This window comes from Cervus canadensis, chromosome 23, assembly GCF_019320065.1.
Source record: "Cervus canadensis isolate Bull #8, Minnesota chromosome 23, ASM1932006v1, whole genome shotgun sequence".
Lineage (NCBI taxonomy): Eukaryota > Metazoa > Chordata > Mammalia > Artiodactyla > Cervidae > Cervus > Cervus canadensis.
The window spans coordinates 39,904,393-39,917,927 of NC_057408.1; the positions used below are offsets into that span (position 1 = coordinate 39,904,393).

The following is a 13,535-nucleotide window of genomic DNA, read 5'->3' on the forward strand; positions in this document are numbered from 1 at the left end:
CTCCGTTCATGGGATTTTCCAGGCAAGAACACTGGAGTGGGTAGCCATTTCCTTCTCCAGGGGATCTTCCGGTCTCAGGGATGGAACCCATGTCTCTGCATCTCCTGCCTTGGGAAGGCGGGTCCTTTACCTTTGAGCTACCCGGGCTTCCCAATGAGCAGTCACTAAATAGAGAACACAACCACAGAAGAAGTCCAGGTCAAGGTAGCAGCTTTCCTCCTCTGGTTCTTCCATTTTTTTGGAAAAGCTGTATATTTTTGATTGGTGATTACTGGCCACAGCTAACATGTATTAAGTGTTTATTCTGTACCAAGTAGTGTGTTTTTGTTTCCTTAGGTTGTTTAATCCTCATAGCAGCAGCACGGAGAAGGCAGTGGCACCCACTCCAGTACTCTTGCCTGGAAAATCCCATGGACAGAGGAGCCTGATGGGCTGCGGTCCATGGGGTCGCTAAGAGTCGGACACAAAAGAGTGGCTTCCCTTTCACTTTTACGCATTGGAGAAGGAAATGGCAACCCACTCCAGTGTTCTTGCCTGGAGAATCCCAGGGACGGGGGAGCCTGGTGGGCTGCCGTCTGTGGGGTCGCATAAGCAGCAGCACAGAATGAACCAATTACCCCCCCTGACTGAGAAGAATGAGGAATCAAGGTTGTCCGTGGAGTTGGCTGCCAGACCCCAAACTCTTGTGAACTTTGGGGAAAAGTTTTAAAATCTTATTAGTTACAGTAGATACTACTTTCTGTATATTTACTCCAATATTCTTGCCTGGGAAATCCCATGGACAGCAGAGCCTGGTGGGCTATAGTTCATGGAGTCGCAAAAGAGGCGGATATGACTTAGCAACTAAACAACAAAATGCATGTTACCTGAAGACTTGCTTCTGCACCTCTAGGCTTCCTCAGAGGATCTTTTTCTCTTTCAAAGATACTGTAGGAACTGGGATCCTAATGTCTTTTTAAGTCTCTGAAACAGCTTCTGATGTAGACCAATTTTAAAGCCTTTATTGCACTTATTACAATATTGCCTCGGTTTTATGTTTTGGTTTTTTGGCCCCAGAGCATGTGGGATCTTAGCTTCCCCACAAGGAATCAAACCCACACCCACTGCATTGGAAGGTGAAGTCTTAACTACTGGACCACCAGTGAAGTTCCTCTGAGACAGCTTCTGCTAGTTATGATTCTGATTCGGTATGTCATTGAATCTTACAAAATTATCAACTAAAAGGCAGTATTGTTTTATATATATAGCTAAGAAAACAAATGCCAAATAAAGTGGAACAGTGCTGTTTATCACCTACAATTTTATTTTATACTTGTATAAAGTAAGTAAAGAGTAAGTTATATTCTTTGAGATTACTTATAGATTTTTTTCATTCTTGGGCCATAGAAACAAGGAAATATATGTGAAACAAATTAGGGTATTTCTCAGTCTTCTTTACATTCCAAGCGGAACCCTTTGGCCTCATTTTGCCACTAGCTGTAGATGTCTGTGCTTTCCCACACAGTACGGGCCTCTGTGTAGAGAGCGTTGTTGGGCATCATCTCTTAGGAATGCTCTACCGTTGTCTCTAGGATCTTTGAAACTACAGCTTCTAATGCGTGTATGCACAGGAAATGAGCAGACATCAGAACCACCACCTAGGCAGCAGTGATGGTGAGATGCAGGCCAAGCTTGGAGAAGCAGGGTAGAGTCAAATTGTGGTGTTGTAATATTAGAGAAAGAAAAAAATCAAAAGCCCAGACTTCTTAAGTTCATCACCTTTGCTGGGGTTCATCATTTTATCTCCAGAATGTGCTTATGCTAATTATGAGTAATGATAACAAGGAAACCGGCAGTGTACTCTTTCCAGTGTTATGTATGGCTGGTTGGTGAATTCACTCTGGACAGTTTAATAGGAAATAGCAGCAGTCCTGGGATCTGAAGCTAGAATGTCTCATGATGTGGAGAAGTGCCAGAAGCCCGTTACAGTCACATGCAAGCTGTGTGCGCTTCAGCAAGGTACTTCTCTGTGCCCCATTTTCTTCATCCCCCCCCAAAAAAAGGATAGTTTCCACCTCAGAGTCTTTTGCTGTAGTGAATTAATTTCTATCGTGCCTTTAAACCATTGCTGCTTCAATATCGTTTGGTCCAGAAGTGGCCCAGAATCAGGCCCAACCCACAGGATGTAAATCTGCTGAGCCTTCTTCAGTTTCGGAGGTTTTATAGGACTGGAGAAATCTTCCAAAGCATTCTTATCAGAAGTACTTTTACTTAAGCAATCATGGGCTTTCTCCTTTACAGATTTCCGCTTTGGGTGCTTGATGGGTGAGCCAGTTCCATGCTTATTTGTAGTCAGCCTGGAGCAGAACCAAGGCTCTATTACTCGAGTACTTCTACCTTCTTCCTCCGTGTTCTCTGGGCAGGGGGGTGGGAGGGTGGAGAACTCAACTTCATGTCTTTACAACTCCTCATGTTAAATACAGAAGTTGTAACTACCCCGCCCCCCCCATGTGTGTGTTCTCAGTCGTGTCCAGTATTTTGCAACCCCATGGACTATAGCCTGCCAGGTTCCTCTGTCCATGGGAATCTCCAGGCAAAAACACTGGAGTGGGTTGCCATTCCCTTCTGCAGGGGACCTTTCCGACCCAGGGATCGAACCTGCACCTCCTACATCTCCTGCGTTGGCAGGCAGATTTTTTTTTTTTACCACTGAGCCACCTGGAAAGCCCCAGTTGTAACCCCCAGCTCTGCTCTGTAACAGAGCAGAGCAAATGGGCTTGGGAATTCTGTAACCTGCCACCCAGTGCCTGGCAAAGCTTCCCACCTGAGTTTTGTTCTCTCTCTACTAGAGAAGCAGTTAGGAGAACCCTCTGCAGTGTTGTAGCTTCAGCTCTTAATCTTTCAAATAACAGTGCTAGCCCAGTAAAGTCAGTAAAACTCAGTCACAATTAGATATCGCACCTTTATCTAAAGCAGGGGTGGGGATGGGAACAGGGATCAGATGGGGACCTTTTCCAAACAACACATGCTCCCCACCAAGAGTCCTTATTGAAATGAGTCACTCTTACTCATCAGGGTGGGGGCAGAAGTCAAAGACAATGTCCTGCTTCTCTTTCCATCCTCTAACCCTGAAACTCTTGCATGGGGGATACGAGGCCCCCAGGTTATTCATCTTGAGAAGATCAATGCTTATTTCAACCATCATCACTTTAAAATCTTTTTTGGCAGCCATATGTCTATCGTCAAAGCAACCTTGGGAGGTAGTATTGTTACAGTTTTCATCTTACAGATAAGAAAACTGAGATTCAGCAGTTAGGTAAGTGCCCAGAGATAAAAGTAAAAGTTAAGTTCCATCATAAACTTATAAATCAGCCAAAGTCAGTTCCTGGTTTTCGTGTTTCAGTGTCATTTATCAGGATGAGGACTTGACAAGCTTTTGTTCTTGACACTCTGTAGTTCCAGGGTCAGGAGAGAATGGGGTCTGTCTTCTGTTTCTGACCCCCCTTTCTCAGCACAGTTTGTGAGATTCATAGCTCCCTGAGGGGAAGGGTCAGTCTGATAAGGGGTTCAGCTGCCTCCAGGGCCGGGGGGGCCGTGTGGAGAAGTGCTAGCTGTCATCATGGGAACCAGGCACCCCGCCAAGGTGAGGAAAGTGTGAGGGCTTAGCAAGACCTTGTGGAAGGAAGTTCATGGACCGAAGCCATAAATTCACAGGGCTGGTGGCTGTCCCAAGGCTGCTAGTTTGCTTGTGAGCTGAGGGTTAGATCAGAGCAAACACACTTTCTCTGCCAGATAAAGCATGTTTATTTTTGTCTCTCGTTTAGTTGTATGTTATAGGCCTTCTCCCTTTCCTATTTTTCTCTGAGAGTTGAAATGGCAGCTGAAGTTCATTCCTTTCCAAGTGAAAAAGAAAGAATATAGAAATGGGGGGGGGGCGCACTATACATGTTGAGTGTCTCATGTTTTTGGTGGGAACAGTAGTTCAATTTATTGTTTTTATTCTAGGCTTTAGTGTGGATTTTGGTTATTCTGAGCTATGTGTGTGCTCAGTCGCTCAGTCATGTCTGACTCTTTGTAGCCCCATGGACTGTATCCTGCCAGGGTCTTCTGTCCATGGGATTCTCCAGGCAAGAATACTGGGGTGGGTTGCCACTTCCTTCTCCAGGAAATCTTCTCAACCCTGGGATCAAACCCAAATCTCTTGCTTCGACAGATGGACTTTTGACACTAGCACCACTTGGGAAGCCCCTATTCTGAGCTATTGGCTATCAGTTCATCATTGTGAAGAGACTAGTCCAATTCACTTTGGATGAAACATGAGGGTAATAAACATTGCATAAAGGTAAGCTCAGTTTGCTTGGTTTAATGATGTAAGGAGTTCAGTTCAGTCGCTCAGTCGTGTCTGACTTTTTGCAACCCCATGGACTGCACAGTACCTCACAATTACACGCCAGGCTTCCCTGTCCATCACCAACTCCTGGAGTTTGCCTAAACTCATGTCCATCGAGTTGGTATTGCCATCCAACCATCTCATCCTCTATCATCTGCTTCTCCTCCTGCCTTCAGTCTTTCCCCGCAGTTGGGTCTTTTCCAGTGAATCAGTTCTTCGCATCAGGTGCTCCATAAAGAGCACAGGAATGGAATAAAAACACTTTTTCCCAAGTAAGTTAAAACTGAAACATTCTTTAAAACACCTGTTTGAATTATTTGTATTGGATTTTAAAAAAGGAAGTAGACGCAGTGACTAAAGGCTCATTTTTGGTCCCATTTTCTGGTGTTTGAAAACCCCCTCGTTTCTGTTTATCGGTAGGTAATTTGTCCCTGCATCTGAAGGCAGGATGGCCTTGGCTCCAGGGTCATTCATCCTGGTAGCCTGTTTCAAGATGTAATCGTCATCCTTGACGTTCATCATCCCAGGCTTTCAGTTTCTTCTTTACTTCTAAACAGTCTAGAAAGGCAGCTTCTACCAGCATCTCTGGTTGTGGAGTTTTAGACCCCAGAGAGCTTGGGATCGTGTGTTGAACATTTGTAAAGGCTAGAGTTGCCTTCACCTTCTGCCTTTCCATGTAGGACTAACGGCAGACAGTTTTCATCCCCTTACACGTGGTCTCACTCAGCTCTCTAGCTCTTTATCAGGTCCCCAGGACCACGTAACAAAACCCAGGGGCTAGAAGGAAGCTCCAGGGTAGTCCCACCGTGTCCGCATCGTGTGATGTCATGGGAGGAGCCAAGAACTGGAGGTTACGTCTTGTCTCCAGGTCCCTGGCTGAGTAATGGTCGAAATAGAACTGAAACCCCTGTCTCCGGCTCTGTCTGGTGCTATTTTAACCATAACACATCACTTTGGTTAAACTTGTTTGTTTCCCAGCTGTCCCTTTTGTCATTGTAATTATCCTGTATCATTATAATGGCTTAAAATCCATGTGTGACAGGAAGAGCCACGTGATACCGTGACTTTCTCTTAACCCATAGAGGAAGGGCTCCCTGTGTTGCCGAGGCAGGATTGACAGCTAGACATGGCATTTCTCGGTTAATTCCATGGTAACTTTTAAAGTCAGTGAGGAAACTCGGATTTGAATCTGTCTGTCTTCGAAATCTCTGCCCCCTCAGTACCTCACAATTACATTTTCAGAATAAATAAACCTCTTATATTTGAGGTTTTCTTTTTAGTTTTAAATCTAATCAGGATAATGTATTTTTCTTGAACCTGCTTTGTGTTAATCTAGAAATAGAATTCAAGACAAACTCTTGGAATGAATAGTGGGATGCATGTAAGCAGTCCTGATAATGAAGCTGCTTGAAGTTACAGAAATGACATCTGATTTAAGCGGCTTCATCAGGTTGAATGAGAGAGGACATTGATAATTGGCTACAAAAAGAGGCCTTGTTCTTACTCAGAATTTATGTTCCAGCGGTTAATTTGGAATGTTTCTTTTACGTTAGAAAGATGTAGATAGGAGTCCTTTTCATGTAATAGTTAATTTTCTTGCTTGTGAATCACTGGGTTTAAAACACTGACAGCTTTACACACGTTCATCTAAATGAATAGTAAGGCAGAGCTACAGTGAGGACCGCAGTGGAAAGCTGTGGTGGCTCTGTATTCTGTGCTGTTCTCCGTAACTTCCTTGACCTTTCGAGGCTCTCAAGAGAACAGCTCTGCTGGGGGCTAGTTCTGCACGGCAGCTCTTAATACGTCCCTCCCCACCCTGAAATTCTTGCGTGGAGAATACAGGTCTAAACCTCTTCTACCAGCACTTTGCTTTATCATTTGATGACTTAATTAGTTCTGCCTTCTTTCTTTCTTTCCCTTATCACACTCACTCCCTTTGGTGCATTTCTCTGTTCTTCTCAGCCTCTAAAGTTGTGCCGTTTATCTGAGGAGAATGACTCAGTTTTCTTAAAAAGGCAGTAAATACAGAGAAAGAAACATGGATCTTATTCAGACCTGAGATGGACGCTCAATTCTGCTGCTTAACTAGCTGTGAGACCTCAGTGATGATGTTTTCACTTGTAAAACAGGGCTATTGACCTCCCTCACAAGGTAATAAAGATTAGTTAAGATCATGCAGGAAAAGACCTAAAACTGCTCCTGGCACACTCCAGGAATTCAAACCTGACTATTCCTCACACCTGTCTTTCACCCTTTTTCATGTTCCTTTGTGAAATTAGGCATAGTGACTCTAATTTCATGAAGTAAGTAACATCTTTCTCCTTTTCAAAGCCTGCTTGCTTTTCCTCATGTAATAACTGTTTTAAAAAACCAAGTTTTTATTTTATGTCATTATTTTTGTTTAATTGCTGCCATTGATTTCTACACTGATTTCTCCTGTTATGAAAAGAATCCCACATTATTGGTTAAATAGTCTGTGGAATATTCTGTAAACCTACCCACCATGTATAACGTTTCTGAAGACAAAAATGGCCTAGTTTTCAGAAAACCGGTTTAATAATGTTAGAATATGTTTGCTTTACTTTTTGATTTTGTATTCTGAAATAATTTTAGATTTGCAGGAATTACAAAACTAGTATCATGAGTTCCCATATCCCCTTAACTCATCTTTCCCTAAAAATCATAGTTGTTGCTATTCAGTTGCTAAGTCATGTCTGACTCTTTGCGACCCCATGGACTGCAACACCCAGGCTTCCCTGTCCTCCACCATCTCTCGGAGTTTGCTCAAGTTCATGTCCATTGAGTTGGTAATGCTATCTAACCATCTCATCCTCTGCTGCTGCCTTTTCCTTTTGCCTTCAGTCTTTCCCAGCATCAGGGTCTTTTCCGGTGAGTTGGCTCTTCACATCAGGTGGCCAAAGTACTGGGTCTTCAGCATCAGTCCTTCCAATGAATATTCAAGGTTGATTTCCTTTAGGATTGACTGATTTGATCTTACTGTCCAAGGGACTCTCAAGAGTGTCCTCCAGCACGGCAGTTCGAAAGGCATCTGTTCTTGGGTGCTCAGCCTTCTTTATGGTCCACCTCTCACATCTGCACATGACTACTGCAAAAACCACAGCTTTGACTATCGGACTTTTGTTAGCAAAGTGGTGTCTCTGCTTTTTAATATGCTGTCTAGATTTGTCATTGCTTTTCTTCCAAGGAGCAAGCTTCTTTTAATTTCGTGGCTTCAGTCACCTTCTGCAGTGATTGTGCAGCCCAAGAAAATAAAATTTATCAGCGCTCCCACTTTTTCCCCTTCTGTTTGCTGTGAAGTGATGGGATCCGGGGCTTCCCAGGTGGCACTAGTGGTAAAGAACCTGCCTGCCAGTGCAGAAGACCTAAGAGACACGGGTTCGATCCCTGGGTCGGGAAGATCCCCTGGAGGAGGGCGCAGCAGCCCACTCCAGTATTCTTGCCTGGAGAATCCTCCTCCATCAGAGGAGCCTGATGGGCTACAGTCCATAGTGTTGCAAAGAGCCGGACATGACTGAAGTGACTCAGCACACTTGCATGCGACAGGACTGGATGCCATGATCTTAGTATTGTGTGTGTTGAATCTTAACTTTTTGACTCCCTTCTTTCACCCTCATCAAAGGTTCCTCCTTAACTTTTTTTTAATAACTTTTTTTTTTTTTGGCTGTACTGGGTCTCTGCTGCTTTGCGTGAGCTTTCTCTAGTTGCTGGCAGAGGGGGCTGCTTTTCGTTGTGGAGTTCGGCCTTCTCTTGCAATGGCTTCTCTCATTGTAGAACACAGACTCTAGGCATGTGGTCTTCAGTAGTTGCAGCGCACAGGCTTGGTTACTCTGCAGCATGTGGAATTTTCCCAGACCAGGGATCGAACCTATGGCCCTGGCATTGGCAGGCAGATTCTTATCCACTGCACCACCAAGGAAGTCCTGTTTCTCCTTAACTTTTGCCCACTCATTTTAGCATTCATCTGTGGATCTTGCCTGCAGTAATGTTGCAGGGTTTGCTAATAATCATTTTCTTTTTCATTCATTCTGTCTACATTTTGAATTAGAATTCTTCTACAAGGAAGATTTGTCTTCTCATGTTTACTTACTAATTATCATTTATATCAGAATGAAAGCATGGATATTAATTTTATCCTTTGGGTTATAATTTAACATTATCTTTATTTCCTTAGTGGCTCAAATTGTTCCAGCTTTGGCCTCAGGGAGTTCCTCATGGCGGTTTCTGTGTCCTTCAGCAGTGTGCCTCCATCTCTTTTTTAAAAGCCCCCTTTCTTACTTTCTGACACTACAGGATGTTCCAGGCTCATTTTCTGTTTTCCTTGCCTCGGGCTTCACTTCTCCAAGGAGCCCCAATTCCTTTTAATAAAGGTTATGTTTATTCTACTGGAGTGTCACTGCTTGTAGGCCTCTCTGCAGACAAAGTTAGGGAGTATGTGTATGTAAACTAACACATGTATACACACACACGTCTCTATATCTCTCTGTATATGAACTGGAGGGCTCATACTATATATATAACCTTGGATTCGTATCTAGCACAAGGTTCATTTCAACCTTCCTCCTTTGCTTATTTTTAACTTCTTTTTCCAGCAGTAAGAGACTGACTTTCAGTAACAAAAACCAATTGACCATATCTGTGTGGGTCTATTTTTGGATTCTCTGTTCTGTTGCATTGATCTTTGTGTCTGTGCATTCACAAATACCACACCGTCTTGATTATAGTGAGTCTTCAAATCAACCGGTTTGAGTCCTCTGACTTTCTTTGTCTTACTCAAATTGTTTTGACTATTCCAGTTCCTTTGTCCTTCCCTATAAGTATTAGAATCTGATTGTCTGTATTTACCAGGAAAACTCCTGCCAGGATTTTGGTTGAAGTTGTATTAAATCTGTAAATAATTTTGGGGAGAATTGATATTACTGAGTATAATGAGTCTTCCCATCCATGAACATGCTTTCTCTCCATTTATTTACATCTTTTGATTTCTTTCAAAGGTTTTCTAGTTTTCAGCGTACAGAAACATACCTGTACCTGTTTGTTTGATTTATACATAAGTTTTTCTTTCTTCCTTTGCAACTGTTGTAAATAGTATTATGTTGGAAATAGACAAATGGATATCCTTACTTTGTTCTTGATCTTACAGGGAAAACATTTATTCTTTTACCATGATGTGTGATGTTAGCTTTGAATTTTTTTTTGTAATTTCCTTTATCGGATTAGAAAGATTCTCTTCATTGCTTGAAGTTTTTTTTTTTTTATCATGAGTGGGTGTTGTATTTTGTGAAATGCTTTTTCTGTATCAACTGAAAGTGATCGTATGTGGATTATGTTTTTATTTTATTAATGTGGTAAATTACATTAGTTGGCTTCAGATATTAATCTTGCTGTGAACTCTCAGGATGAACTCCTGGTGGAAGTGGTATATTACTATTAATTTAACGTTTTGCTGAGGATTTTTACCTTTTGAGGTATATGAGGGGAATATTGATGTAATTTTCTTCTCTTGAGCTGTCTTTGTTGGTTAAAGTAATTTTGACTTCACAGAATGAGTTTGGGAGTAACTGTCTTCTGCTTTCTAGAAGGAATGTAGAATTTTTTTTTTTTTTTTTTTTTTTAATGTTTGGTAAAATTTGGCAGTGATTTGGCCTTTGAGACTTCTTTTGGGGGTAGGTTTTCTAACTACAGCTTTAACTTCTTTAAAAGAAGACTGTTCAGGTTATCTGTTTTTTTCTTTCAGTGAGTTTTGGTAGTTTGGATTTTTGAGAAATTATTCCATTTTGTCTACATTGTTGAATTCACACCTGTAAATTATGTTCTACTTTGTTTTCCTTTTCATGCCTACTAGGTCTTATTGATAGCCCTACTCCTCTGTTGCTGATAATTTTTTTTCTCTCTCTTCTTTTCTTTGTCAGCCTGGCTAGAGATTTATCAATTTTATTGATTTTTTTTCCCCAAGAACTAAGCTTTAGGTTTGATTGATTTTTTTCTCTATTTTTCTGTTTTTAATTTCATTGATTTCTGCTTTTATTTCCTCTTTTTAACATTTTAAAAATTTCTGCTCTTACTACCTTCCTTCTGACTGCTTTGGGTTTATCTCTCTCTGCTTTTTCTAGTTATTAAGGTTGAAACATAGATTGCTGATTTTAGACCTTTCTACTTTTATAGTACAAGCATTTCATGTTCTAAATATCCTTCTACTCACTGCTTCATTAGCATCCCATATACACTGAAAATCCCGAAAGACATTGTTATAATTTTTGCTTTTAACCACCATACATATTTTATGGGAATTAAGAGGAAAAGGATAGTGTATTATATTTTGATATTCACCATTTCTGTTGCTATTCTTAATTACTGATGCTTCTTTCTGGTACCATTTCTCTTGTTTGAAGAACTGTCTTTAGCAGTTTTTGTTTTTTGGGTTTTTTTGAGTAAATCTTCTGGCCAACAAATTTTCCCTTAGTTTTTCTTCATCTGAGAATGTCTTTATCTCACTTTCATTTGTTAAGGCTATTTTCACTGGATGATCGTTCTTTTCTTTCAGGACTTGAAAAATGTTCTACTTCTTTCTGGCCTCCACAGTTTCTAATGAAAAGTCAGCAGTCACTTCACTGTTTTCTGAGGCAGCAGATCACTATAGTAGTTCTGCTTTCAGGACTTTTGTCTCTGTCTTCCATGTTTAGCAGTTTCATAGTGTGTCAGAGCCTGGATTTCTTTGAGTTTGTTCAGTCTGTTGGCTGAGATTTTTGAATCTGTACATTTGTATCTACCAGGTTTCAAAGCTTGCAGCCATTATTTTTTCAAACCTATTTTTCAGCACATGCTCTTTCTCTTCTTGTGGGACTCTGATAACATGAATGTTAGACCTTTTGGTATATTCTCATGGAATCCTGAGGACCTGGTCAGGGTTTTTTGTCTTTTTTCTTTCCATTGGATAATTTCTATTGATTTTATCTACAAATGATGTTTTCCTCTATGAATTCTACCCTGATGAAAGAGGAGAGTGAAAAAGTTGACCTAAAGCTCAATGTTCAGAAAACTAAGATCATGGCATCCAGTCCCATCACTTCATGGGAAATAGATGGGGAAACAGTGACTGACTTTATTTTTCTGGGCTCCAAAATCACTGCAGATAGTGATTGCAGCCATGAAATAAAAAGACGCTTACTCCTTGGAAGGAGAGTTATGACCAACCTAGACAGCATGTTAAAAAGCAGAGACATTACTTTGCCAACAAAGGTCTGTCTAGTCAAGGCTATGTTTTTTCCAGTAGTCATGTATGCATGTGAGAGTTGGACTATAAAGAAAGCTGAGTGCAGAAGAATTGATGCTTTTGAACTGTGGTATTGGAGAAGACTCTTGAGAGTCCCTTGGACTGCAAGGAGATCCAACCAGTCCATCCTAAAGGAGATCAGTCCTGGGTGTTCATTGGAAGGACTGATGCTGAAGCTGAAACTCCAATACTTTGGCCACCTCATGCAAAGAGCTGACTCATTTGAAAAGACCCTGCTGCTGGGAAAGATTGAGGGCAGGAGGAGAAGGAGACGACAGAGGATGAGATAGTTGGATGGCATCGCTGACTCAATGGACATGGGTTTGGGTGAACTCCGGGAGTTAGTGATGGACAGGGAGGCCTGGCCTGCTGCGGTTCATGGGGTCGCAAAGAGTCGGACACGACTGAGCAACTGAACTGAACTGATAGACTCCATCACTTAAAATTTCATTTTAGTTGTTGTATTTTCCAGTTCTAAAATGTTTGTTTGCTCCTTTATATTTCCGGATTTGGGAGAGAGACCTTTTAATCTATTCATTTTATGAGTGTTCACTGTTACTTCTTAAACCATAGTTGTAACAGAAGCTTTAAAGTCTTTGTCTCATAATTCCAGTATTTGGGTTGGTGTTTGTCTCTTCCAAGTTAATATTTTCCTGGTTGTTTGTATGCCATGTAGTTTTGGTTCTTAGGTGGGACATGTTGAATATCCTGTTATGAAATTCAGAGTCTTGAGGTCTTGTTTAAATTTTAAACAGAAAATTGATTTGTGTCTTACTTTGTGTTAACATTCATTCAACAGGTTAGGTCTAGGTTACAAGTTGCAATCTGCTTAGAAGGCGATAGTTCCAGTGTCAGTTTAGTTTTCACAGCCTTTTGCAGTGCTGATTGGGTCTGACTTTCTTGTGCCCCACCCTGTAGCCAGTCTGGGTCTGGGCACTGGTCTACACTGCAGTTAATGCCCGAAGTGTTTGGTAGGTTGTTGAATGTCAGAACCATGTGCAGCTTGGAGGTGAGCCCAGGAGTCCTGTACAGTTTTGTGCAATTTCTCTCTTGAGCTCCCTTTTCTTTGTGATTCTACTAGCATTTTCTGGTTTCTTGGTGCTCCCTGTCCAATCTTCTAGCCAAGAAGTCAAAGCTCTGTGTTTTTCCTTTCTGCCCTGCTCGTCCTGCAGTTGCATTTGTGTCCAGGACTACGTTGCAGGAGGACAGAGAGACAAAAAAGCTATGGTAGAGAGCAGACTTGTGGACATGGCGGGTGGAGCGGGAGTGGGGTGGGATGAATTGAGAGAATAGCGTTGACAATATATACTCCATCATATGTACAATACATAGCTAGTGGGAAGCTGCTGGGTAGCGCAGGGAGCTCAGCTCAGTGCTCTGTGATGACCTAGCGGGGTGGGATGGGGGTGGGAAGGAGGGAGGCTCGGGAAGGAGGGGATATGTGTATATGTACAGCTGATTCACTTTGTTATACAGCAGAGGCTAACACAATTTTGAAAGCAATTATGCTCCAGTAAAATAAGTACTTTTTTTTTTTCTTTTTTAAGCAACAGTGCTTTGCCCATCCTCTTGGGACCACCACTTCCCTGGTTGGAGAGGATTCACCCCCTCAGAGTCTTAGGGACTCACCCATCTCCTGACACCAGTGCTACCGGACTGCTTGAAGACGCCGGTGTTTTGCTGTGCCAGCTTCTCGTCCCCTTCACTAATCTGCCTGCTTTCCACTTGCTTTTCAGAGATTTTAGAGTCTTAACACCGTGCATTCTGTCTGGGGTTTGTGATTGCATTCAGTCAAGAGATGGTGGCATTTCTTACCGTATCTTATCTGGAATCTTGAAAGAATCTAGAAAGGCTGTGGCTCCCTTGAGGGTGCCA

General features: G+C 41.9%; 1 protein-coding gene across 4 annotated transcripts in view; it reads left to right on the forward strand.

Annotated features, from left to right (window-relative positions):
* Nucleotides 1-13,535, forward strand: part of GAREM1 (GRB2 associated regulator of MAPK1 subtype 1) — a 223,044-nt gene that overhangs the window by 32,305 nt on the left and 177,204 nt on the right. Inside the window, exon 1 of one of the 4 annotated variants that reach the window (XM_043443680.1) lies at nt 4,143-4,321. The exons of the other annotated variants lie outside the window; for them this stretch is intronic. The gene's annotated coding sequence lies outside the window, so the exon portion shown is untranslated. Of the gene's footprint in view, nt 1-4,142; nt 4,322-13,535 lie in introns of those variants that run through there. 4 annotated transcript variants of the gene reach the window in all.